At 36.2% G+C, this 27,426-nt stretch overlaps 1 pseudogene; it reads left to right on the top strand.

Moving 5' to 3' along the window:
- Positions 1–6,860: 6,860 nt before the first annotated feature.
- Positions 6,861–7,107, top strand: LOC129082174 (U6 snRNA-associated Sm-like protein LSm6; annotated as a pseudogene).
- Positions 7,108–27,426: the final 20,319 nt, after the last annotated feature.

Below are 27,426 nucleotides of genomic sequence, written 5' to 3'. Positions count from 1 at the left end.
ATAACAACTAGTAAAATTGAAGCAGTGATAAAAAAACTCCTTGTGTACAAAAGTCCTGGACCGAATGCTTCATAGGTGAATTTTACCAAACATTTAAAGAAGAACTAACTCTCATTCTTTTCAAACTATTACAAAAATTCAAGAAGAGGGAAGACTTCCAAACTCTTTTTACAAAGCCAGTATCATCCTAATTTCAAAACCATGTAAAGACACAACAAAGAAAGAAAACTATAGGCCAATATCTCTGATAAACATAAAATTCTCAACGAAATATTGGCAGTCCAGATTCAGCAATACCTTAAAAAGATCATACACTATGATCAAGGGGGTTCATCCCAGGGATGCAAAGATGGTACAATATTTGCAAATTAATAAGTGTAATGAACCACATAAACAAAAGACAAAAATCACATGATCATATAAATAGATGTGGAAAAAGCATTTGATAAAGCACATCACCCATTTATGATAAAAATGCTCAGTAAACTGGGAATAGAGGGAGCACACACCTCAACATAATAAAGGACATACACAAGAAACCTACAGCTAACATCATACTCAATGGGCAAAAACTAAAAGTGTTCCCCTTAGAATCAGGAATAAGGCAAGGGTGTCTCCTGTTGCCACTCTTATTCACCATAGTACTGGAAGTTCTAGTCACAGCAATCAGAAAAAGAAATAAAAGGCATCCAAATTAGAAAGGAGGAAGTAAAACTGCCATTATTTGCAGGTGACATGATAGTGTACATAGAAAACCATATAGTCTCCACCAATAAACTATGTGACCTAATAAGTGAATTTTGTAAAATAGTGGGATACAAAGTCTATAGTCAGAAATTGATGGCATTTTTGTGTATCAATAATGAATTATCAGAAAGAGAAACTAGGGAAAAAATCCTATTTACTATAACAAGAAAAAAAATAATGTACCTAGGAATAAATTTAACCAGAGAGGTCAAAGTCTTGTACTTGGAAAACTATAGAACTCAGGAAAGAAATTAAAAAAGATACAGACAAGTGGAAGCATATACCATGTTTATGCATTGGAAGAATTGACATCATTAAAATATCCATACTACCCAAAGTAATCTATAGATTCAATGCATTTTCTATTAAAAGGCATCTTGGACATGGATTTATTAAACTCTCTCAGAAATGGATGTCAGGACTTATTCATTAGGCTGGCAGCAGAAGGACAGGAAAAAGGGTGGAGGGAGGGATGTGTGTGGATGTATTCATAGTTACATTGTGATGATAACCATTGATGTGAATGCATCTCTTTTGGTTATACTGCAGTAATACATTGTAAAGTATTTCAGTCAAAACTTGTCTCCTTGTTAATATTTTAAAAGTACAGATCATAATGAATTCTCTTAGAAGTATTGGATTTTGTGTACTCCGTTGCTTTGTCTCATTTTTAATTGAACGTTAAGGTAATGCAGTATTTTAATTGTTACTTTGCCAATATCTTTATCCAGGGGTCTGTTGCTATTTTTGTCCTTCATGAAATTTTTGTCACCATGAAAGGCAGGATTTCTTTTTCTTTCAGATTGAGTTGGTGTAGTGTATTCTTGACTATCAGAATACTCATGTAATTTTGAGACTTTGAAATGGTAAATATTCATGATGTGTGAAAAAGCATGATTCATAACTTTACCATCTTTACATAAAAATGAAAGTTTAGTTGTGTAGACACACAAGTGACTTAGGACATGTCAAAATGTAAACTGCTTGTGGTTATGGATGAGTTTGTTCTTTGCTTCTTGTGTTTTTCAGTTTCTTATAACATGTACTTGTTAACTTTTAAAAAATAAATGTGATTTAAAAAAACTAAACAAAAGCCAAAGTGGGATAGGATTGAGGGTGGGGGTGAGTGGGGTGGGGGAGACTGAAGGGGGGAAAATAGAGACAGCTATACTTGAACAACAATAAAAAAAGAAATATAAAAAAATATAGTTCTCAACAATAGATTAATGCAAATGAAATCCTCACTGTTTTAAAAATTTAAATTGTGGTAGAAACATAACAAACTTTACTATTAAAACCATGTAAGTGTACAATTTAGTACATTTAAGTATGTTCTCATTGCTGTGCAAAGAGAAAAAAAAATACCAATGGCATGTTTCACAAATCTAGAACAAATATTTCAGAAATGTACATGGAACCATAAAAGAACCCAAATGGCCTCAGCAATCTTAAGAAAGAAGAACAAAGCAGAAGGGATCACAATACCTGATATCAAATGATATTACAAGCCTGCTGTAATAAAAACAGTCTGGTACCAACCTAAGAACAAACATCTATATCAATGGGATGGAGTACAGAGCCCAGAAATAAACCCATGTCTCTATGGTCAAATAATATTTGACAAAGGCGGGGCTTGAGGATACAATGCAGTAAAAACAGCCTCTTCAATAAATGGTACTGGGAAAACTGTACTAGTACATGTAAAAAAATTCAACTAGACAACTAACTTATACCATACACCAGAATAAACTCAAAATGGATAAAAGACCCATTAAATGGATAAAAATGGATAAAATATGTCATGACACAATAGAAGTCCTAGAGGAAAACATACATATCCCATGGAGTAATATTTTTGCCTATATAGCTACTAGGGCAAGAGATATAAAGAAAAAAATAAACTAATGGGACTACATCAAGTTAAAAAACTGCTCAGCTAAAGAAACCATCATCAAAATGAAAAGGGACCAACCATATGGGAGAACATATTTACCAGTGATACTTTGGATGAGGGTTTGAGCTCCAAAATACATAATGAACTCATATGACTCAATACCAGGAAATCAAACAATTCAATTAAAAATGGACAAAGGACCTGAATAGACGCTTTTCCAAGGAGGACGTACGGATGGCCCATAGACATGAAGTAATGCTCAACATCACTAGGCATCAGAGACATGCAAATTAAAATCACATTGAAGTATCAACTTACATGAGTCAGAATGGCCGTCACTAATAAATCAACAAACAAGTGCTGGTGAGGATGTGGGGAAAAGGGAGCCCTAGAGCACTGTTGGGAATGCAGACTGGTGCAGCCACTGTAGAAAACAGTATGGGATTTCCTCAAAAAACACAAAATGAAAATGCTCTTTTGACCCAGCAATTCCATTGCTGGGAATATATCCTAAGTATTCTGAATCACCAATTCAAAAGAACTTACGCACCCCAATGTTCATAGCAGTTCTATTTACAATAGCCAAGTGCTGGAAATAGTCTAAGTGCCCAACAGTAAATGAGTGGATCAAAAAACTGTGGTACATTACACAATGGAATACTACATAGCAAAAAGAAAGGAACTCCTAACTTTTGAAACAGCATGGATGGAATTAGAGAATATTGGGCTAAGGGAAATAAGCCAGTTGGTTAAAGACAAATACTGTATGATCTCATCTATAAGAGGAATCTAATGAACAAAATAGAAACACAGGCATGGAAACTTGGAACAGACTGACTGTGACCAGAGGGGAGAAGGGAGAGGGATAATGGTGGAAAGAAGGGGAGGGATTAGTCCAAGAACAAGTAGGAGTGACACACAGACATGGACGATAGTGTGGGAACTGACTAGGGGAGTCAGGCTGGGGTGAGTGGAGGAGGGCAAAGGGGGAAAAACTGGGACAACTTAATAGAATAACAATGAAAAAAAAGACAGCAACTGTGACTGCCTTTGGGCTTTCTTGCCTCTCTCTCTCAGTTGCTCTCCACTGCCTCCAGCAGCCTTCAACCAATTACTGATAAACATGGATAAATGATTCAACTTCCTAACCTTAGAGATAATTCTAAGATATAGTCTACTCTGTTTTTCAGTTTCTTAGTGAGGTTGAACCACAGTTTCCTGCTGCAGTGACCTGCTCAAGAATACTTTTATTGGCAGCTCCCTTCTCTTCCATTTCTTAGTGTGCTTTCTTATTTCTCTGCAATTGATATCCCACAAAAACCCATAAGCCTTGTCTCAAGGTTTTCTTTTTTGGGGGAACCTAACCTAAGACATCTACTATCTAAATCTGATTAAATAGTTCTTATGATGTTCTTTAATTTACAAGTCTTTTTCTGTAAATTGAAAGTTAGAACTAAAGTGTTTTTTAGACAATTCTTCATAGGCAGTGCTAAGTAACTCATGCTACACCACATCATGAATCAAATAATGCCTGGTTGTCTCACTTTTAGTATATCAGTAAATTGAGATGGTGAAAGTGTATTGTTCCTGGTTAACTTTATGACTAATGGTTTTAATATTCATTGATGACCATTGCCTGAATAATTTATTTTATTAAGAATTGTAAAGTGGTGATTTTTATTAATTGTTTTTATTTGGGAAAGAAAGTTTTAGGCAGAGAGATCAGCATGTGCAAAGACAGAGAGGTGAGGCCAAGTATAATATAATTAAGGAAATAAAGTATAATTATTTTGCAAGGTATGTTGGGAGAACAGTGAAAGATGAACTTGGAAAAGTAAGCAAGACTTTTTTTTATAATATTAAAAAACAATTTTTTAACTAATGTTAAAGACTAAAATTTTGTCCTAAAATTAATAGGGGGACACTGAATGATTTTAAATGTGCCCGTCATCATGAGCATATACTTTGAATGATCAGTCTGATAATATTGTGAAACATAGATTGGTAATTGGTGAGAATATTTAGAAAGATATTGACATGGTCAAAAATAGTTGGGAGAAGAAGGATAAGTTATATAATCATAAGGATAAAAATTAAGTAAATATAAAATTTTGAAAAAGGATTTTCTTCAATGAAAGTACTGCATCAATATTAGTTATTGCTACCATTGCTGTAGCAGTCCATCACTGTGAAGACAAGCATTAAATTGGAGAGCTACTTTTCCTTTCACTTAATTTGAAAATATATATATTTAAAATTTATAGGTTTTAGTTATGAAAATAATTTTCAGGTTCTATAAAGTTCCACACACAGGCAAAAAAAGAAATGCCTTCAAAAAGGAGAGGAATATTTTTCCTAATCTAAAATGACTTTATTTGCTGCTGTTCCAGAGAATTTTATTTTAACTTTAGTTCAGAAATGCTTTTACAGTGTTAAGCTGAAGCAATGGAGACAACTTTCTTTATTAATAGGAATTTTTCATTATAGTCATGCTTTCTTTCCTACGTAAGCAAGGAGCTTACATTTAAAAAAAAAAATCATTAAAATGTCAGTATGCATCAATCAGAGGAATCATTTTAAAAAATCTTCTAGTCCTAAAAATAGTGTAAAAAAACCTTCATATTCGTTTTTTATGCCAAAAAATAAGAGCTTAGTTGAGCAGTTTTATGAGTTAGAGCCCAGGTTGTATACACTGGATGAAAAACTACTGGCTAATTCAGTTTAATACAAAATTTTTCCTCATCACTTGAAATTAAAAATCCAAGTCAACTTAAAAAACAAATTACATAAGGAAAGATTTTCTTATGCTGATTATTTTTTAACTTGTCTTTTATAGGGTAAAAAACATAAAAATGCAATTTTTACAAGAGCTTTGATAGACCTGAAATTCTCACTCTTGTTTAGCTTAAGGTAGGAGTTCTTAATTTTTGTGTCTTGGATCATCTTGAGGAGTTAGTGACAGATACAGATCCTCTCCCCAGAAAAATGCTCATATTTACAAATATTTTACACATGATTTTGGAGCATTCTTGACATACTTCCTCTCCTGAAGACCATAGATTTTAGATAATGAATTGCTGTTTGGGTGTTCAGTTACCAGAGACAGTCATGTGGAGGACAATACAATTTTTAAAAATCCTCACCTGAGGATATGTTTATTGGTTTTTAGAGAGAAAAGGAGGGAGGGAGGAAAGGGGAAGGGGGGGAGAGAGAGACAGACAGACAGAGACAGAGACAGAAAGAGAAAGATCGATGGGTTGCTTCCCGTACATGCCCTGACCAGGGATCAAACTTGCATCCTAGGTATGTGCCCCGAGTGGGAATTGAACCTGCAACCTTTTGGGTATGGGATGATGCTTTGAACAACTGAACCATCCAGCCAGGGCAAGGGCAGTTCAGTTTTTAATCTTGAGTTTGATGTCACATAAAACTGTTACACTTCTGTTTGCAAGGGGTCTGAATGTCAGGGATGGTGTGATCAGAACATTGGTTTTCACACTGGGATATATCCAATTATACTTACCTTTTCTAGTCATTTTGAGAAAACAAAGCAGTCTTTTAATTCCCAATTTAGTTTGACAAAATCTAATTAATGGGGAAAAATTGATTCTTTAGGGAGTTAGGTATTGGCGTTCGAATGATGCTCAAGAAACATATAGCCATGGGATATATTTCTATGAATAGCTCCCAGTTAGATAACAAATAACTGGAATCTCCACCTGAAAAACAACACAAGGGATTTGGTTTATAGAAGGGACTGCTATATTTACTCTTTTGCGACTTCTCTGTTTCTAAGGGCATGTTTTTAATTCAGGAATTTATTTTCTACTTTTTGCCTTGATATAGGTTCAGACATTGAATTTCTTGATTTTACTCATATTTTTCAAATTCAATAAATTTCTTTTCTTCTTCAGACAGTCAACACTGTCTGAAATTTGGTACAGCACAATTTAAGGTGAATACCTTCCTAAGATGACTTATGCATCTGGAAACTTTATACTCTTTTAAAGTAAGCACATGTGGGTTTTGGTTTCATCCCATTTTCGGCTGAGGCTGAGCTTGAAGAGTGGAGATTCCAGATCCCAGCCACAAGATGAGGAACCTGGCACCTTGAGAGGTGAAATGATGAGTTATCCAAGGCACACAGCTAATTAAGTAGCAGAGCTGAGATTAGAACTCAAGTTTCCTACCTCTGAAATTTCTCATCAGGATTGTTAAAATGAGTCTGTGGAAGCAAACTCCCAGTGACTTCTTAAAGCAAATCATTAGACTACCAGTTGTGGTAAAATTAAATTCTGAGTGGGCTCTCAAGGGGTCCTAGCCTCTCTGCATGGCTACATGAATATACTCATAGTCTTGGAGCAGAGGGAAAAATATGTAAATGGACAACTGAAGAATAAGCATGGGAATGCATTTATCCAAGGAAACAATGTGTTGCACACAGCACACAGAAGAAAAGGATGTAAAGATACCAAGAATATGATACTTTCCATATTTGGATATATTTTTATGAGATTTTTTGGTTCTTTTTGATATAATTTGTCCTATTTTATAATATGTGATTTTTCAGACATGTAAGATAAATATATAAAATGTAGATTTAATTATAAGAAATTCAAATTAAAGTTTCAGCCATTTTCTCTTACCTCTATGTCAGTGTGCAGAATGCAAAAAGACTTTACAAAAAGAAAATCTTTATTCATCCCTACACAATTTTTAAGTTTCAAGCAATGTCATTTAATTTGATTGCTTTACTTACCTAAAATGATGAAAATGATAACTAAAAGATTGTAGAGATGTCAAAAAAAATGTGGTTTTATAAGAAGACACCCCTAATGGCAGCCAATTTACTTCCTCACATTTGTATGGTATTTTTAATTCATAATAGGCTTTCATATTAATAATCTATATTTTGAATAAAGGGCAGGCATTATTATGTCAAACTCATGGGTGAGGAGACAGAGGCTTACAAATTGTTGAAATGCACAGTTAGTAAAATACTATTTTTTAATATGGAGGGCTGAGATTCCACCCTGGGACTTTTGGCCTTTATTTGAATGCATAAATTCTCAGATGTATTATACAATTCATTTTGTTCCTCTATGTTTATATTGATAAATTGTATGTTTCATGCATGTTAACTATTTAACAGTACTTATCATTCTAATTTACTATCACCTTGCTTCCATTTCTGGCCATATTTTAGCCCTGTTAATATATAGTTAACCACCTAACACTTGGATAGATTTGAAGGCAGGATTAGTTTGAATTCTGCTTCCAAATCAGAGTTCCCATGAAAAAATAAAAGGAGTTCTTTGTTTTTTTGTGTGATCTTCATATGAATTACTGCTTCTGTTTGATATCACTTTTCAGAAAAACAATTCATCCATGAAAGGTCATTTCACATCAACCTTACAAAAGAATAACCTTAATTTCATATGAGCTAGTTGTATAAAAGGTTGTAGTTACACACACACTCACATGCACAACCATTTCCAAGACCATTAGAGAGAATGCCTCTTGCTCATCCATGGTGTCATTTCTGTGGTCCTGGCACCTCACAGAGTGCATAGCACTGGATGAATGACTGTATAATTGAATATTTCAAAATGTCACAACATAGGTATTATGGAAATTAAGTTTGAATCAAGAAACCATTTCCCAAAGTTCCTTTTGTAGAAATATTGGCCTCCGTAAAGGAGAAAGGTCCTAAACTGGAGAAGTGTTAAAACATACTTAATCCTAGTGTCATACATGAAACAGGGATAGGAAAAAGTAAAAGAGAATTCACTGAACACATAAATATACTATGCACTCAACTAAACTTCTCAATACCCATGAATATCAAAGCATGGTCTTTCCCATTTGTACATTTTTGCTTCTAAATGTTGACTGACTGTCTTTAGGTTAAATATATTTTTTGCTGATATATGTTAAAATACAAAAACAACAAAAACCCCTGCAATGCTGACAGTGGAGAATGCGTGCTTCCATGGTCTTAATAATTCAAGCAATACCCTTCTTTCAATTTCATGTAGGATAGAGCTGCACCCTTCCTCTATATCATTAAGCATTAATTGCCCAATTACAGTGGTTTGGGACACTGCTAACATTGTGCCTGAGGCTTTTCAGCAAATTCAGCTGTAAAGCAAATGATCCCAGTAGTCAAAATTATTTACTAAACACAGTACAGAGATTCATCTAGAAAGATTTAAGGCCTATTACCCTTGCTAGATCCTTATATTACAAAAATGCTTGGGTACTTAGTGAAATTGTTGCCTCTTCTCATGAGTCTCTTTTTTGGAAATTTTATTTTATTGATTTAAGGAGGAGAGAGGGGGAAAGAGAGAGAGAGAGAGAGAGAGAGAGAGAGAGAGAGAGAGAGAGAGAGAGAGAGATTGACTTGCTGTTATACTTATCCGTACTTTCATTGGTTGCCTCTTGTATGTGCCCTGACTGCAACCTTGGCATATTGGGACAATGCTCCAACTTAGATACCCAGCCAGCATGAGTCTTTCTGCCCTCCTTTCTTCCTTCCTTCCCTTCTTTCTTTCCTCTTTCTTCCTCTCTCCCTCCCTCCCTTCCTCCCTTCCATCCTTCTTTCCTTCTCTCTAGCACCAAAATATAAAAAGGACATTATGTATTTGGATAGAGCACACTTACGCAGATATTCTTAACTTGAAAGCAGTTTCCTTAATTTTAAGCCATTTTGGAGAGCGATAATGAGTTCTGTATTAGCACATTGCTTATAAATACAGAGTAAAAGTTTTTTATAAAAAAATCCTCTCTTTGTGTTAAAATATATGTAGCCATGTAAGCTACAAGGGAACTGAATGTGTCCTAAATCATTTAGACATATTCCTTTTAAAATCTCTATAAGAAAAATTTCAACAAATATTTTACATTATGGAAAACAAACGATAACCATTGAGGACTATGAGACTTTTTTTTATATGTTTCTTATTACTCATCTCAACAGCTCTCAGCTCTTTCAAACTCCATTTTATAGAAGAAGAAATTGAGGATTTGAATGGGTAAATCACCCTTGTAAGCTCAAACTGCTGGTAAGAGGCAGAAGAGTGAGTATTATATGTAAGTCTATCTTTTGAGTTCTTGGACCCAATTTCAAGATGTGTGTGTGGGAAGGGGAGTTTCCTCCTCACACACTGTCAAGCAATTTTCTGATGCTATCGGGGTGTCTGAGAATCCAACTCAAATCTGACAATAACTGTAGATAGTATCACATTCTACAGGTTAAGGGTTCAGTCTTATAAGACTGTCTCCCCACTCCCAACCCACACACACACTTCAGACGCCACTCCCAAGCCAAGGTTGTAACCTGTACTTCTGACCTACTGGCCATAAATCAGTATGTTGCCACAACCTCCTCCTTGGGGTCAATTAATTGGGATCTAGAGCTCAGAGGAATGTTTTCTTTATTACATTACTAGTTATTACAAAAGGATGTAATTTAGGAATAAAAAAAATGCATCGGGCAAGCTATGTAAGAAGGGGCTCTGAGCCTCCATACTCTCTCAAAGCATACCATTCTCCCCAAATGTTTACATGATCGTCAACATGGAAACTCTCTGAACCCCATCTTTTTGGGTTTTAATGGGAGCTTCATTACCTGCGCATGATTGACTAAACTCTTGGCCTCCACTGATTGAGTCATCCTCCAGTCGCATTTCTTCTTCCAGGAGGCCAGGGGTGTGGGACTGAAAGTTTTGACCTTCTAGCAATGTGCACGGTCCTCCTGGGAGCCAGCCCCATCCTTCCACGCCTTCCAAAAGTTACCTCATTAAAATAACAAGAGACACCTTTATTCCTCTCATCACTATGAAATTGTAAGGATTTTAGGAGCACTGTGCCAGAAAATGGGGTCAAGACTAAGTATATATTTCTTATTACAAATTATAATATCACAATATAAAAATAAAAACAATGAATTATCTATAATATTTACAGAAGGTAGGGACAAAAAAGGAATTTCAATGTTGAAATATATAAGATATGCTGATAAAAAGTTGAATTCTGTATAAATATATTGTAACATTTGGGACATATTTTTCATGAAATGTTTAAAAAACCCTGTAGTGAATTTTGTTTAAAAAAATGGCTATTCTCTTTTCTATAGCAATCTCTATTTTCATATACCAGTTTTCTTAAGATGGGGTCCATCTCCATCATTTGGAACTATATTCATATCACACTTGAAATGTGGACCATCCTTTACCATGGGTAACTCATTCAGTTCATCACTTGTGGTCTTTATAGTTAATAGAAATTACAGTGTCCTTCAGTGTATTGACAATATATAATGATACTTACATCACATATCACCTTTATATGGTGACCTATAAAGTCCTATCATGCTTTTTTCTGATCTATTTGAATTTTTATAGTCAAGCTATACACATAATTATGTACTTCAAATGTAACATAAACATATTATTGACTTTTATATTAACAGTTTCTCTTAGGATATTTTTTAAAGTTTGTATTTTTTTTAGTTTAAACTATGAGAAAATTTAAAAAGAAGGTGAATTTACTTAGAAGAATCACCTTATACAGTGTTTAGGTATATTTGACTTGCAAGACCAAACCAAACGAAACCAAACAAAAATTAAAAAAAAAAGTTCAAGGGAAAATCTCAAGGAAAAACTTACTTTAGCATAGTTTCAAACTTGTCTTGTACACAGGAGGCATATAAAAATATTCATTAAGCTGAATTAAATAGACTAACCCTTGGTTCAAGGTCATTTCTTTATAGTAATCCTGACACTGATGTTGATTTGACACTACTGCCAGCTGAAGTCTCTGGTAAGCAGATTCAGTTAGCAATTAGTGTATAGAAAGTGTACTAGGAGTGTACTCAGGGAGAGAATCAGGAGTAGGAAGAGGGAGAAGGCGACCTGTAACGTGGTCTCAGCCAAAGCTTCAGTCACCCTCTGCCTTGAAGATGGGTTGGCCTTTCTGATATGTGTCTTGTTCTTATAAGGTGAACCATGTCCTTATAATCTGGCATTGCCCAGCCATTGAATGTGGGCTGCTCCCCTTCCTTCCTGGGTGGATAGGCTAACTTTGGGCAGCTGTCTTCAGCTGAGGGCAAATTCTGGAGAGAGTTGATTGCAGACACAGTAGTACTTCTAGTAGCTGGTGTAATAGGAATAAATCCTGGTACTCTAAAGGAGAAGATGAGAGATGCAGCACTGTATTTGCTACAGACACTATGGTCAGTGAACTCAATGAAGCAAAAATGGCACAAAGGAGTATTTTGGCCATAACGTTCCTTCTCCACATCCCGTCTTTAAATCTCTGATTCTGCTAAAGGACAGGCATTTTTTTTGTTTGTTTCTTAAAGGAAGTCATGTGAGGTCTGACTAGGCTAATTATTCCGACAATTTCCTATTCATTATCTCACATAGCAGGGAGCCCCTTTGGACCATCAAGCCTGTAAATTTAGGATTGCACATTAATCAGTGGAATATAATTGCTAGCTGCTGCCTCTGGGCTTGGGGTGCACTGTATATGCCAGTATATATACCATTTGCCTCAAGGTTTTCTCAGGAGCACTTGCGCATCCAAAAAGAAAATGAGGATTACAGTAATTGAGAAAATGAACACCTTGGGTCATTTTCTTGCTGGCAATTATTAGGAACTCTTATCATTGAATTGCCCTGCTTTGTTTCTCATTATCTCTCAAAAGCATTGCTAGGTAAAAAGCTATTTGGCACACATAAAATTTTAGCTTGTTTGGGGTGAGGAGGATGAACTACAAGAGGAGGAAAGATTAATTTCTAATGCAGTACAGATTCAGTGCTCAGACTTTTCTCTTTTTTATATTTTTTACTAAGTGAGGTAGGGCAGTGCAACTTGAGCTGGAATTCTGAAAATCTAAAACTATATATGTATGATTTTAGTTGTATATGCATATGTACATTTTTATTTCTGAGTATGTATAGCTGTCATTAGATGCTCAAAATGATTTATGGTACAAAAAAATTTAGGAATCATACTAAAAATAAAACAGCAAAACCTATCATTCATTCTCTGATTTTAAGCTATTACCTCTATATCATATGTTTGGACACTCCACATGTATTTGGACACTTCACAAGTACCTTCTTCTAGTTTCTACAACTAATTTACCAGAAGCAAGCCCTATCACTGTTACCACTATTTCTGTTAATAATATCACATTTATTTCACTATTCAGTTTAAAGATCTAGGTGTGGTTTCTCCTTCCTTTGCTCCTCACTTCTAAGAACCATGTAATAACATGGTTGAAAGAAAAGGTATCTCCTGTCCTAGAAATCTCACTTACCTTGGCGGCCTCTGCTCAGAGTCCTCCACAAAACCCTTGTTCAATGACAAATAGTTCTGAGAAAAGGTCATTGTAAGAGTGAAGTAGAAAGTGTTTATTTATGCCAGGGAAGAAGGAAAAAAACAATGTCTGGTTTGTGGGAAAATGCTCAGATAGCCTTTTGCTTTTGAGGTAAATGAATTAGGAGAGGGCCTTTCATAGACCAGTCTGAATCTTTCTACCTTAACACAGTAATTGTACAGGGAAAGGTGCACTAGCTGAAACCAACCACATGCAGGCTGAGTTTGAGGGGCCAATAATTTTTAGGATGACTTGGTGTGAACACTGCTCAATAGCAATGCTCCATACCTAGTGGTGTAAAAAGACCCATTTAAACCCACCATTTTGGGAAAATACTGTCAATTAAGCAAAGAAAAGCAGATCCAAAAAGTTCTTGTCTCTAGTAAAGTTAGGCAGATTTTTCCAGTTTCTTATGGAGTTTACCACACATTCCTGGGCAGGATATTGTTCGTTTAAGACCTCCTTTTCTGTTTCCCACATATCCTTATGATCAATTCAACCCGATAAGCAATTTGTGTTTCCCTTCCTTGGAACTCTGAGAATCTCACCTATTGGGCTAGTAAAACCTCTCTAGCTAAACAGAAACATTTTCCTCCCAGTGATCTCACAGGTATTTACTGATGCCTGAAATTCCAGTAGTTTGGTACAAAAGCTTTTGTTCCACAAGGAAGAATGAGGAATAAGGGAAGGAAAAAGGAAGTCAACTAATATTCAGTGTGTGTCTATTACAGGACAAGCACTATGATAAGCCTTTTATTCAGATGGTCTATTTGTATACTTGATCCTATCTTCCAAGGTAGACGTTGTTATTCTAGAAGAGGAAACTGTCAGTAAGTTTCTGCAACCTGTTCAAGTCAGTCACCATTTTTTAAGGGAAATAGTCATGGCTATGACACCAGCATTGTGACCCAGTACAATTCTTTTGATGTTTGGTTCTTAGGGGAGGTTGGAATGATATTAACTTCTATTCTTTATATTTGGACCAGGTAGGTGAAGAGTAGAGGCTGGAGATAGCTATGGAGGAGAGAGGAAGTTTGATGTAGGGATAGCTACTTACCTATCGTCTCTCGGCTCCAGGTCAACTCTCCTATATGCCTTCTGTGATATTGCCACAAGACTCTGCAAACTACATTTTTAAGACCCTTTTGCCAAGGGGTCTCTCTTTCAAGATCTTCCAACAGAGGCACAAAAGAGAGAGACTGGAAAATGGGAGGAGAGAAGGGTCCTTCTCTTCCTGTTAACCTGTTCCTACAGGGTAAAGCAGTGGTTGGGGAGAGGCCGAGCAGCAAAAGTTTGTTCTAAGATCTAATTACTTTCAACCCACTAAGAACCAGTGTCTTCAGATCCACTGAGAGATACCAGCCACAGTCAATGGTATGATCATTCCTCAGAGGCCTGAGCACCAACTCCAAAGGCTCCTGGTCCAAGCTTACAGGTTCTTGTAGCTCTGCCTATTCCTTTTCTTTTTCCAGCCTTAGAGTGGTAACTGTTTTCTCTCTGGGCTACTTCAGAGCTCCCTTTTTCCTCTTTTAGTTATCCTGCACCTGTTGCAACCAATTCCTTATATTGAATCTTTTGATTTCGAACTGTTACATTGATTTCTGTTTTCCTGACCAAATGTTGATTGTGTGTGTTTGTATGTGTGTGTGTGTGTGTGTGTGTGTGTGTGTGTGTGTGTAAGCTGTGGAATGGATAAACAGACTATTGGAAGTACCACAGGTTGGAGAAAAATGGCCCAACAAACTGCATCAGGGGGTTGTTAGAGGAGGCATTGTCTTGACCCAGAAGCTCTAGAAAGAAAATGTCTGAATTTCATGTTATCTACAGTAAGGACATTTCTTAATGCCTGGAAGTATGATGTTAAGAGAGAAGGTCTAGATGATATTCCTTTTTAAAGTAAATGCAAAAGACCACACAGAGGAATTAGATTTTCATGTTGTGGCCTCTTTTCAGTAAGTCAGGTGGTAAAAGAGAATCATTTGCATTTTGATCCCTTTCACTGCAGACCAAAAACAGCCTGCCCCCGTGTGTCCAGTCCCTGTCTTACACTCAGAGAGCTTGAGAGGAGATGGCATTTAAGATTTTTACTCAAATGTCAATGAATGCTTTCAACTGTTTTATAAAGGAAAAAATTACCTACTTATTTAAATGAGCTAACTGTAGCTTGCTGACAAACAGTACTTCATTTTCAGAAGCAGCTGCCAGACTTTTAAAACATTTAAAAAATCAGAAACATTTTAGGAAGTATAGCCCAAACCTTATAAATGACTTCTAAAATTTCTCCTGTTCAGATATATTCAAGATAATTAGCTGGTGTGATAGTTTTCATATTCTGAGTAGATATTTTTTAAGTTAATATGTTTTAGAAGTTTTTGTGGATATATTCATTCACCTTAAGTTCAAGAAATGTACACCATGTGAAGCAACAATGATAAAAAAAACTCCATATTATACTGAAGACCTACTATCTGTTCAAAGGTGATGAAACCATGTCCCATGTTGGGGTGGGAAGTACACATATGTATACCTTTTCTCTGTTTAGCATTTTTCTTTACCTTGTTCTCCAAACTTATTCCCAATGGAGCCCTTCTGAGGCCCAATAGATGGAAAGATCAAAAGGCTCAGGAGGGAGATTCAAAGGAACAGTCAATACTAGGCAGTGTGGGATAGAAAAAAGTCTGAAATTTTAGCTGGATCCACATTTTCTAAAATATAATTCATGTAATCTTATCCTGTAATTGTTCAATGAAAATAAGATTTCCACAGCCAAATACATTGGGGGAGTTAGGCATATCCCACAGAGATTTAGCCCATAAATCACATGGTAAAGACTCTGAGTCCTATAGTAAAGAAATCAATTAAACTTTGTTGAAATAAATAATTTCCACATTTTTTGACCAAGGAACATCTCTTTCCTTTTACCTTTTATATGACACAACACCCCAAACTAATTTTCCTTGGAATACATTTATGGGAAACTGTGTCTACATGAAAGAAGGAAGATGAAGATATTTAAAGGTTTTTCAACAAAAGAGTGAAGCCTGGAGACAGATTAGGTTCATTCATATTTACTCTCTGAAAAACTTAAAACATCTTATATTAGTTGGGATTCTCTATTGATACGGAAAGAAGAACTGTTTTTAAAGTGTTTAAAGCAAGAAAGGGAATTTAATACTTCACAGTACTAAAAAATACAAAATAGACTTGGCTTCAGACACTGCTAAGTTCAGGGATCAAGCAATGTCTTACTCTGCCTCTCATGCTGTCATTATTCTCTCTCTTTTTGTGTAGCACATTCGCTAGCCATACACTCTCCAGTCATTCATGTTTTCAGGATAGAATGTGATGGGAAAGAGACCCCCTCTTTGGTGAAACTAGTGATAGAGACCCTTTCAGGTCAAATGAATTTAGAATGGCCGCAGTGTGGACCCTTAACAGGAAACTGAGGATTGCTGCTGTGAGAAGAGGGAATGGATGCTGGTGGAGGCACACATTCAAAATGCCAAAATAATCTCACGTATTTCTCTTGTCTCTTTTGCTATTGTGCTAACAAGAAAAAAAAATCTTAGGACATGCTCTTTATATATGTCTGTTTACTTGAGTGACCGGAGAAGAGGGTAAGCTTGGAGTGTTGACTGGATTCCAAACTGGAAAGAGATCCTAGTTAGAAACAATCCTTGGAGAAAAAAAGAAAGCAGAAGTTCCTAGAAGATAAGAATGTGTATGTCCATTGAACTCCACTAGATGGCAAAGGCCCTGGGACTTTGCACTAGCAGGAGTAACTTGAGTCAAGGAAAGAAGCTGAAAAACAGAAGGGAAAAGGGAAGCCTTTGATGTCCCTTATTGAATCTCATTCTTTGGTCCCCATCATTTCTCCTCATTTTCTTTACATTTTTTCAATCACGTAGAAGGTTACCCGAGCCCGTCACTTTGCCAGTTCTTCTTTCCCTTCCAGATGTCTAAGGACCTCTGTTTCTACAAATGATCATATAGCCTCTGAGTTTTGTGGTTTGGATCTAGGAGTCTCCTTATTTCTGGTGTCTGGTGAGAGGTGGGATGTAAATTATTATTTATGGTAAATAGGGAAGGGACTTTCTTTTTCAAGGTGGTAGTTTTAGGGATTTTCCTCCTCCCCACCCATATCAATACTTTATATGTAGCAAAGTTCAATCTCTGTTTGTGTGAGTGAATTTTGATACTTTTATATATTGTTGCTCAAAGTATATAATAGATTGGCTTCTCCCACCCTTTCAGCTTCCCTTCTCACCATTCTGTGACTCACACTTTATGCCTCATCAATGCAAACCTCTTACAATCCTCCATGTGTTCTTATGCTGTATATCACAGTCTTGGGATGGGTTCCCTAGAAACAGCCTAAGTTGGGGATCCTTGTGCAAGTGAATTACTGAGGGACTCCTCTCAGGAAAAACCTGGAATGGAGGGAGAATAGGCCAGTGCAAGAAGCCAAGCCAAGATGTGAGTTTAGCTGATCCTTTGGGGAGCTATGGAGCATGAAGTTTTTCTATTTTGAAGTAAGGAGACTGGTACGTTATATCTTCATGTCAGTCCATCACTGACTGTGGCCACTTTTGGAGAGGACCTAGCCTCCCAAGTGTTCCCAGGTGAGCTCCCTCTCTCAGGGTGAGAGCAACGCTCAGGTGAAGAGCGCAGCTGTGAGTTGTTAACAACAATGCTCAAAGCATCTGGGAGAGCTACTACAACTACTCCAGGTGTTTGCTTACATAATTCATTCCATGAAAAATCATTTCTTCCCTTCTCCTGCTGTGCTGCCAGAAAACTCGCCTTAATACAGCAGCATTCAAGCCTTGGTGTGCATCAGCGTCATCTTGATGGCTTGTTAAAGCTGAGGTTGCTGACTCCCTGCCCCAGGGATTCTGAGGTTGTATCCAATAATTTCTATTTCCAACAAGTTACCAGGTCATGTTGATGCTGCTGGTTTGAATCCCACAGTTCTCATGAATCAATGATTTAATAAATCCTTCACAATGTAGCTCAGGTATCATCTCCTTCAAGAATCCTTCCTATCCATTTATACCCCATCACCCTCTCCGTCTTGAATGAGTGCTCTTTTTGCTTCACTAACACCCTCTGTGCTTAACACACTATATTGAATTATATACAGTAGAGCCTTTGTTCCAGGTAGTAGGTGGAGGGACATAAGGAGCCCAGCCGTGAAGGGTGATACATGTTTAGACTTCCAAGGTAAAGCTTTAAATGGATTTTCAATAAAAATAAATTCTGTCTTGTTACCTTGTAAATCCTTGAGGATAGCATTCTGTCTTATTTATCTTAATACGCCTGGCTCTTAGAATCTCACCTGATGCCTTGTCCAAAACAGCTTTGGTGAACTAAACAATATCAATCTTGTTTAGGATTAGTTTCATGAAAAGATATGTTTGACATGCATTGAGTTAAATATTTACATGAATTAAAAGATGTTTAACTTACTTATGGAAAACTATGTCAATTTACAAATAAACTTTTGGAACATAATTTATTTTTAGTTGAGGGTTGCCTTCCCTAGCATACTATGTCTATCCCTACATGTCTGGAGAAAGGCATTAACCTGAGTTTTTCTATGCATATATAGGAGTCACTTCCAAAAACAAGCACCAGTTCTGGTCCAACACTTATTTAATTCATAAATCTGTAATTTGCTTTTGGAAAAAATCATCTCATAAAATGATGATGACTTCAGGTTTAAGAAATCTGGCTCAGAGCTAGAAAAAAGTAAACTTTGTGGCAATACTGCAAAGAACAAAATATAAGCAGCATTTGGTGTCAGCAGCTTTTAAATGTAAGCATTCTCTGTACCAGACAGTCTTCCTTTAGAAAACACAGGCCAGTGACACAAGATAACAAATAGATTGCCACTCTCAGTGAAAGTAAGTGTTCTCTCCAGAAGAAAGAGGATAATTGGGGAAAAAATTAGCAAAAGGTGACTTTGAAAGGGTGGTTAGGGAGTATATAATGTAATGGCTGTTCAGGTGTATATTTATCAAAGCTGTTGACATAGTTCTCTTTTTAGCTAATATTTAAAATGCTGTTTAAAGGAAATGGTGCATCTATAAAGTACCAGAGGCAAGAGGGTTTGGAATGGTAACCATTAAACTTCTTTGCTAATTAGACACACCAGCTACTGCTACAACATTAGTCTAAAGCCTTACCTGACAGGCTAAATAGGCTGAGCTACCCCAACATTTGGAGTTAATGTGTTTACTTTAAGAAACACAAAGTCTGATTCAATTGGCATCCAAAGTCATGGAGACTATAGAATTTAATGTTGGAGGTTTTCCTTTCTCCTTTTTAAAAAAAATTGAATGTATACTACAGTGTTTACAACACCTAAATTAATGATGAAGAGATGCATTTTATTTCTTGGAGACTGAAAACGTAAAAAATTGGATTAAAATTTTGAAGCTACTCTAACATGATATATTAAGAGCTCTGAATGATGCCTATGGATGTAGAAGAGGAGAGAACACTTGAGTAAGTAAACAGAGTTTATGAGACTTGTTTATGCCAGGAGAGGAGGATGAATATTTCTGACTAAAAGTTAATTAACTATTTTGCCTCAGCGAGCCAATTTGTCGTCTTAAACTTTGATTCATTAACTGCAAACTGAGAGGGTTGCTTGTTCAATGGTGTACTCATAGACTGAGTTTGTGTTAAATGGTGCTATGTGATATTGTCTGTTCTTGCCAATTGAAACTAACCAAAAAGGCTATTATACTGGAAGTAAGACTTTTTAAGTGGCAGTAAGTAGATGAGTACTTTCAGAGCAAAGCTTAAGAACTATATGGCATAATTGCAAAGCTAATCAACCCTATATAAATGAAACAAGGGTAAACCTAGAGATTGGGAGTGTGCACATTTAATGGGGCATGGAAGTTGCCTAGTTGGCGATTCTGAAGTCTAAACACTCATGAACTTACAAGTGATGTCTCTTTAGGTTTTGCCACTTGGAGACTGTAACTTAGAAAAACTCTGTTGTCATGAGAAGATAAATCTCCCTTTGTCAAGACATTGACTTTATTTCTAATTGCATGTTTTGCGAAAGCATATTTGCTGAATGTGGAGCATCTTTAAGCTCTTAAAAGGGCAAATGGAGAGTGCAGCACTAAGGGGAAAAGAATCCTATCCATAATCTAGGACAGTGATTTTTAAGATTTTAATCACAACCACGGAAGATATTTGAGGAGTCAGAATATGTGTTTTTTAAAGGGTAAGTTTAGACAGAACCACAGAGATGCATATATGACTAACTCATATCATAGGACATATTTGAGAATATTTCTTCTAAAAATTTATGTAACTAAGGTAAGTTGGGTTTAGGAACCTTGATGCAAATAGAAATAGGGGAAAGATTATTCTTCACAAGCAGTGGTTGCCTTTTTCTACAGCACAGGATGTGGACTTTTTTGCCCTACAATGGCTCTCTAACTCTAGTGAGAAAGAAAGAGAGCGCTCTGCCTCTCTCTGTGAGAAGCCATGTGTACAGACACTAAGGGCTCTTGAATATGGCGTAGAGTGTAAGTTTCATGAGAACAGGGACTTTGTGTGTGCAAAACATGTACCTAACATCTGGAACAATGCTTACTGATGAACGAGTGACTGAAAAAATGAAGGATGCATTATAGAATTTTAAAATATACTGAGGAGGTAATAGTGTTGTTTTGGTGATATAAATAATGGGTTAATCTGGGTTTTCTGCAAGGCTTTGGTATTGGGTTTATGGGTAGTAAGACTTATTAAACATGGAGTGTGTGGTCAGATGAGTTAAAAAGCTTTGTTCTTCTTACTGGGTAACTTTGGGAAAGCTATTTAATCCCTCTAAATCTTAATTTTATCACTCATAAATCAGGGTTAATAGCAATAATACCTTTCTCTTAGGCTTGCTATGAGGAATAAAAAAATACCGCTTGTAAAGTGCTTTGCAGAGTATCTGCTACTTAGCTCTAAGAATTTATGAAGCTGCCATTTGCTATGAGTCTATTAATCCAAAGTGGAATTTGTCTCAAAAGAGAGTAAAAAATGATTAGTATATATAGTTGAGACATTTTAGAAACACAAAAATTCAATTAGTAAAAATTTACAAATTGACCTTTGCATTTCCAAAGATTCCAATTTACGATTTACACTGATAATGACTTACATTCATGCCTGCCATCTTGACTCAAGAAGAGACACAGAAGTTGAGCAAATTGGATATGTCTCATTTTTTCAAATGAATATAGGCATGTTTGAAATTAGAATGAATAGCATGAATATCAACACAAATGGGCAGAGCTGCTATTGAAATTAACTGCCCAAAGTTATAAAGTTGTCAGCAATGTAATAAAAATTTGTAAAATAGAAATTTTTTCAAGATTCCTGAGATGTTAACATTTAGGATATGATACTGTGTGTGTGTGTGTGTGTGTGTGTGTGTGAGAGAGAGAGAGAGAGAGAGAAAGAGAGAGAGAGAGAGAGAGGGAAACAGAGACAAAGACAGGTTTTTGGAGAATGGATTCATAAAACTTTCTATTGGGCATATTGAAAAGGAAATGATGCTTGAGCCCTGATGGAGAATATAGTACAAGATACGAGTACTCTTTATCATTTACAAAGCAGTTTCACATGTTATCATAAGTAACCTTATACAGTATAAGACATGCTTTTAATCCTTGTAACTTGGCACCAGACACTCTGTCTTCAGTTTACAGTGAGTAACTGTAAGTTCTTCTCTATGGGTGGACTCCCTTGCCACTTCATCACCTACAACAGAGGTGTCATGGGATAGGTGTCATGGCGGCTGAGCACTATGATTTACTCTCCTGCTGGACAAAATAACACACGCACACACATGCAGAATGCTAAAGAAGATTCATACAGACTTTTTTAAAAATTGCGGTAAAAACACATAACAAAATTTACCATCTTAACTATTTATATTTATTTATTTTATTTTTTGAATATATTTGTATTTAACTTTTCTTCTGCTAAAGTTTATTTCTTTTAGTTTTGCTGTCTATTCATCTACCTCAAGTGTCATACATTCAAACTTTACATTTAGTAACATTATATTATAAATCATGTGGAACAAGTTTACATTCAGTAACGTTATATTATAAATCATGTAGAATAAGTTTGACAGTTTTGGAGAAAAAGGGTAAAATTGTTTCTTCAAATTGTCATAGTACTTTAAAAGTACTTTTCTTAACCATTTTCAAATGGTTAAGGGCTTTAAGACAGTTTGGTCACGTTAAATATATTCATATTGTTATATAACATTCTGCAGAACTTGTTTATCTTTAAAACTGAAATGCTATACCCAATTAATAACAATTCCTTATTTCCCCCTCACCTCCAGCCCTTGGAAACCACCATTCTATTTTTTTTTTATGAGTTTGGTACTTAAGAAAACTCATATCAGTGTAATTATACAATGCTTGTCTTTTCAAAAAATTAGCATAAAGTCTTCAAGTTTTAATCTATGTGGTAGCATGTGACAAGATTTCTGTCTTTTTAACGGCTAACTAAAAATCCATTATACGTATATACCACATTTTCTTTTCTTTATCTCGTTAATTCATCAGTTGTCGTTGGGGTTACTTCTGCCTCTTGGCTATGGTGAATAATGATGCAATGCAAGTGGATGTAGAAATACATCTTCGTGATCCTGTCCAAGTTGTTTATTCAAGATTCTTGGTGATCGGTCTAAATCAGTATGCAATGGAGATTATAGCATGAGAAAGTAATCATTGCTTGCTTTTATCTAGTGAATTCCTTCCTATTCATTAAACCATCTGTGGCCGCATTCCTTAATCTCTGTGCACTCCCTAAAATGGCTATTTATTGTCCAGAAATGCCCCCTTTTTGTTTCGCATAGGTCCACTCCTATTTTCTTGTATCTTAGCTCTTACTAGTTCCTGCTTTATATCTGGGGTTTGATCTTTCCATCCATATCAGGTAAGCCCACAGCATGCTCTCATTTCCTTGAAATTTACCCTTCTCTCAAGATCATTCTAAGCCCTAGGCATTCACTCTTCTACCTGCTTGTACTGTTTTGAGCCACGGGGGTGGTGAGAAGGAGGAAGAAAGTAGAGGTGATCCTCACTCTGGCAGCAGCAGGCTTTCATTTTCAGTTGTGCCTAAATAGGTAAACAATGAAAAAACAAATAAATAAGTTAATGACTAAATGGCACCTTGAGTTTCTGTTGAGCTGGCTTGAAAACTGGGTGGCTCATATTTGAAAAGTATGAAAACGAGTTGTTTATCAAGCAGAGACTCAGGATTCAGAAGTCAGTGCCCATATTCTTGTTCTACTTATATATAGAACCTGGGAGCAACAGCATAAGGTATTTAAGTGCAGTCAGGATTAGGAGTTCCAGCTATACCAGAGAGGATGTGGTAGGGCCAGGGGTCAAGGCAATGGAAGTGAGCCTGGCAGGGAGGCTCTGGAAGGTACGATTCATCATCGCTGCTGAGAGTAAAAGTGTATGATTGAAAAACAGTGATCAAGAATACAGAGTCAGACACCAAGGAAAATGGATGTGTTCAAAGAGAGGTCAAAACTAGACAAGATATTGCCCTGGCCAAGTGGCTCAACTGGTTGGAGCATCATCCCATACACCCAAATGTTGCAGGTTTGATTCCCAGTCAGGAACACATACCTAGGTTGTGGTTGGTCCCCGGTCAGGGCACATACAGGAGGGAGCCAATAGATTTTTTTCTCTCTTTATCTAAAATCAATAAAACATCCTCGGATAAGGATTAAAAAAAAACTAGACAAGATGTTTAGTGATCAGGAATGAAACAAATGCAGCAATAATTGAGGCATTTATAGAGCTCATGGGTTAACAATGTTAATAGTACTTTCAAGAATTATATTTGTTGACTTCTTAACTCGTGCTAGATGCTGTTAAGTACTTTTTGTGCTTTGTGCCATTTAATCCTTTTTAATAACCTATGAGGTAAATTTTATTGTTACCTTAATTTTACAGATGATGGAACTAAGTCTCAGAGAGGTTAAGTCACTCACCTAAGGATACAGTAAATAAAAGAGTTGGTTTTCAGACTCAGTATTGTTTTCTAGTTGTAAGCTGATATGAACTGAGCTAAGGGTGTAAGGGGATAAGTGAAATTGCACTTATTTCTCTGTAGTAAGCACTGTAATGCATTTTCCTGGTGTATAGCAGGTTTTGTTTATCATTTGAATGAGATGTAGTCAATGACCTTGTTTGGATAAATGAGATTTCAACCTCATTTCCTACAAATTCACTAGTTGTTTCTGTATAATCAAACAACAACAAAAGGATATAGGAGTGGAAACCTTAAGTTTTGAATTTTTGAGAGACTTTCAAACACTTTGCCCCCAGATATAGTCCCATATTTACCAAAAATATTGCCACTATGGAAAGAAGTATTAACTGACGCATATTTTAAGAGTTAGAAACATCAGGCTTCCAAGATAGACTTTTTTGTTTGTTTGTTTTAATTTTGCAACTATGTATTTAGCATGAAAGTTTCAAAGAAAGAGACATTGGGACAATGATCTGAGATTTTGAAACTTTAGAAAGAATCTTGGGAGGAGGGCCTGCAAGACTGCAAATATGAAAGGGCAAGAGTGGCGTGCGATAGAATGAACCTTGGATTGGGTGCCAGAAGATTCAGGTTTATGTTTGTTTCCTGCTGACTCTAAACCTGAAACTGAGAATGATAATACCACATTTTCAGAGTTATTGTGTCAAATGAAAGAATGTCCTGTGAATGTACTTTGTAAAATGCAAACTTAGGAGAGCAAATGGTAGGCATTTATTTGTCACAACTAAGTTTATAAAACTTATTTTTTATGCATAGTAATAGTTCTGGGGTTGATTCAAAGAGTCAAAGGGAGTCCCTGGAACAACTAAGCATAGCTTTACATGGAGATTGTTCCATTGGTGAGGGTGGGACAAGGAAGGTCCTGCACCTCTCAAAGACAAAAAATTACAAATTCACCAAATGGTGAACTTCTAGGGGCTGGAGCTTCAAGTTTCAGAAGTGACTTCCAAGAGCCACAAGAGGGAGCTCATGCATTTCTTAGGCACTGCTGGTTAGCTTTCCAATATCTCATTCAAGAACATTAAAAAGGCAACAAATTCACAGCTATCAACAACTGAATCGAAAAAAACAAACAAACAACAATAAAAAAAAAAACCTAAGCAAACAACTAGAACAGGAACAGAATCATAGGTATTGAGATCATTTGGAGGGTTATCAGCTGGAAGGCAGAAGAGGGAGAATGGGGAAAAAGGTGCAGGGATTAAAAAGCAAAATTTGTAGGTTCAAAAAAGACAGGGGGATGTTAAGAATATTATAGGAAATGGAGAAGCCAAAGAACTTATATGCATGACCCAAGGACATGAACTAAGGACTGGGTATTGCTGGAGGGAAGGGGTACCAGGTGGAGAGGGGCAAAGGGGAAAAATTGGGACAACTATAATAACATAATAAGTAAAATATACTTAAGAAAACAGGCAGTAGTTTGGGATATGAGGTGTGATGGAGAAAATGATCAAGAGAAATAAACTTGAAGAAAAATTATTGGGAAATGAAGACTTAATTTCTTTAGTGTGTTTTAAAGTTCTTGAGAAAATTCTGGCCAGAATCCTTTAAACTAGCTCCCTTAAAGGAAAAATAACCACTGTGATCATTTTGGATAAATCTTTCTGGCTTAGCATCTATTCCAAGTATTCTCCTCCTAGAAAAGAGAATCAAGTGATCCTGTAGAAATAAATTCCCAACTCCACTTAGCCCAGGAAGCTTTGTGAGGCAGCCAGAAATAATCACAATTTTGGTATTTGTAATCATAGACTCTTTCAGTTAAACATTCAGAGAGCAAGAAGTATATATCCATAATTTAAAAAAACTTCCCATTGCTTGATGTGCTTTTGTAAAGATTGTCAGAGACTGGGAAAGGAGGGGGTGTGTGTGTGTGTGTGCGTGTGTGTGTGTGTGTGTGTGTGTGTGTGTGTGAGAGAGAGAGAGAGAGAGAGAGAGACAGAGAGACAGAGAGACAGAGAGACAGAGAGACAGAGATGGCTGGGATAGGTAGTAGGCAGCAGGGAACAATGGCTATGGAGAAGTCCTCAGTTTTGATGTGACTTATTTTGTGATGTGATGTACTTCCATGGGTTGCAAAACATGATCAAAGGAGAGACATCTAATGAGAACTAGCCCTTCTGCTTGTGAAGAAACACAGCTAATGAAAGAAATGATCTTTTTGGCTACCAGTACTGTATCTTATAAATATTATGTTATGATGGAAACATTGCTACAATGATAATATCAGTCGACACATTATAAACACTAATCATTTTATAGAATGCTTATTTACTTGAACAGACTTGTATAAATTGAACTTGGATATATGAGATGGAATTTTATCCTTAAATCTTATAATAAAATTGGAAATATACTTCACAGTACACATTTTTGGCCCAATACAGAATAAAATTACTAAGGCAGCAAATCTTTTAAAAACAAACAATTAGAGGAAAATAATAATTGTTTTTGACCAACCATTAACAAGGAAATATTTAACTATCCATTAGCAAATAAGTAATAAAACCAACCATGAAATGTCAACTTATAGGGTTGAAGTTTAAATTGAATGAGATGCTATGAGATCAAGTTAATACCAGGAAATGCCAACTCGTTGCTTCCCAAAGGATCTACACAGGAGGATATTCACTGCCTGCAAAATCAGAAACTTGGTTGGATAATTATTTCAAAATAAATCCATCTTGCAGGGATAAACTAATATGTGAATTAAAAAAACAATGACAAATGTAACTTGCATTTTCAAATCAATATGACCAGAGAATTATTTTCTAATAGAAAAAATGTCAAGGGAAGTCAGGTAATCAGAAGATTGCTTGATTTGCATAAAATCAGAATAAAATAGCTTACTCGGATAGTTTCAGGAGGTGATTTTCAGGTAAACTGTTTAACTTACTGTTCCCTACAGCAGGGAGTGTTTTCCAGTGGGATAGGAATCTTAAGTGCTTGGGGGCCAAGTCCTCCTCTCTGAACACTGTTTCAATGGTAAATAAGACACTGCTCTTGCCTTCATAAGACTTCCAGTTTAGTGGAGGAATAGAAAGAAACTAGACAGTGAGTTAAGTGTTATGATGGGAATTCCAGGGATCACATAGGAAGGGCATCTCACCTTGCAAGGAAATGGTGGAAGGGTTGAAGAATACTTCAGAATGAAACAGTAGGAGCTAAACCCTTGATTTATCTAGACAACTGCACTGAGTTAATAGACATCACTCTTCAAGGATGTCTCCAACTCAGTTGGTAACAGCTTCTACCTTCCATGTGATTTAGGGTATAAGCCATTATTCAGCAA

The sequence above is a fragment of the Pteronotus mesoamericanus genome, unplaced genomic scaffold, assembly GCF_021234165.1.
Source record: "Pteronotus mesoamericanus isolate MK-2021 breed Mesoamerican mustached bat unplaced genomic scaffold, CSHL_Meso_final contig_124, whole genome shotgun sequence".
NCBI classification, from domain to species: domain Eukaryota; kingdom Metazoa; phylum Chordata; class Mammalia; order Chiroptera; family Mormoopidae; genus Pteronotus; species Pteronotus mesoamericanus.
Note: the sequence above shows the minus strand (reverse complement) of the source record. Positions and strands in the feature narration are given on the sequence as shown.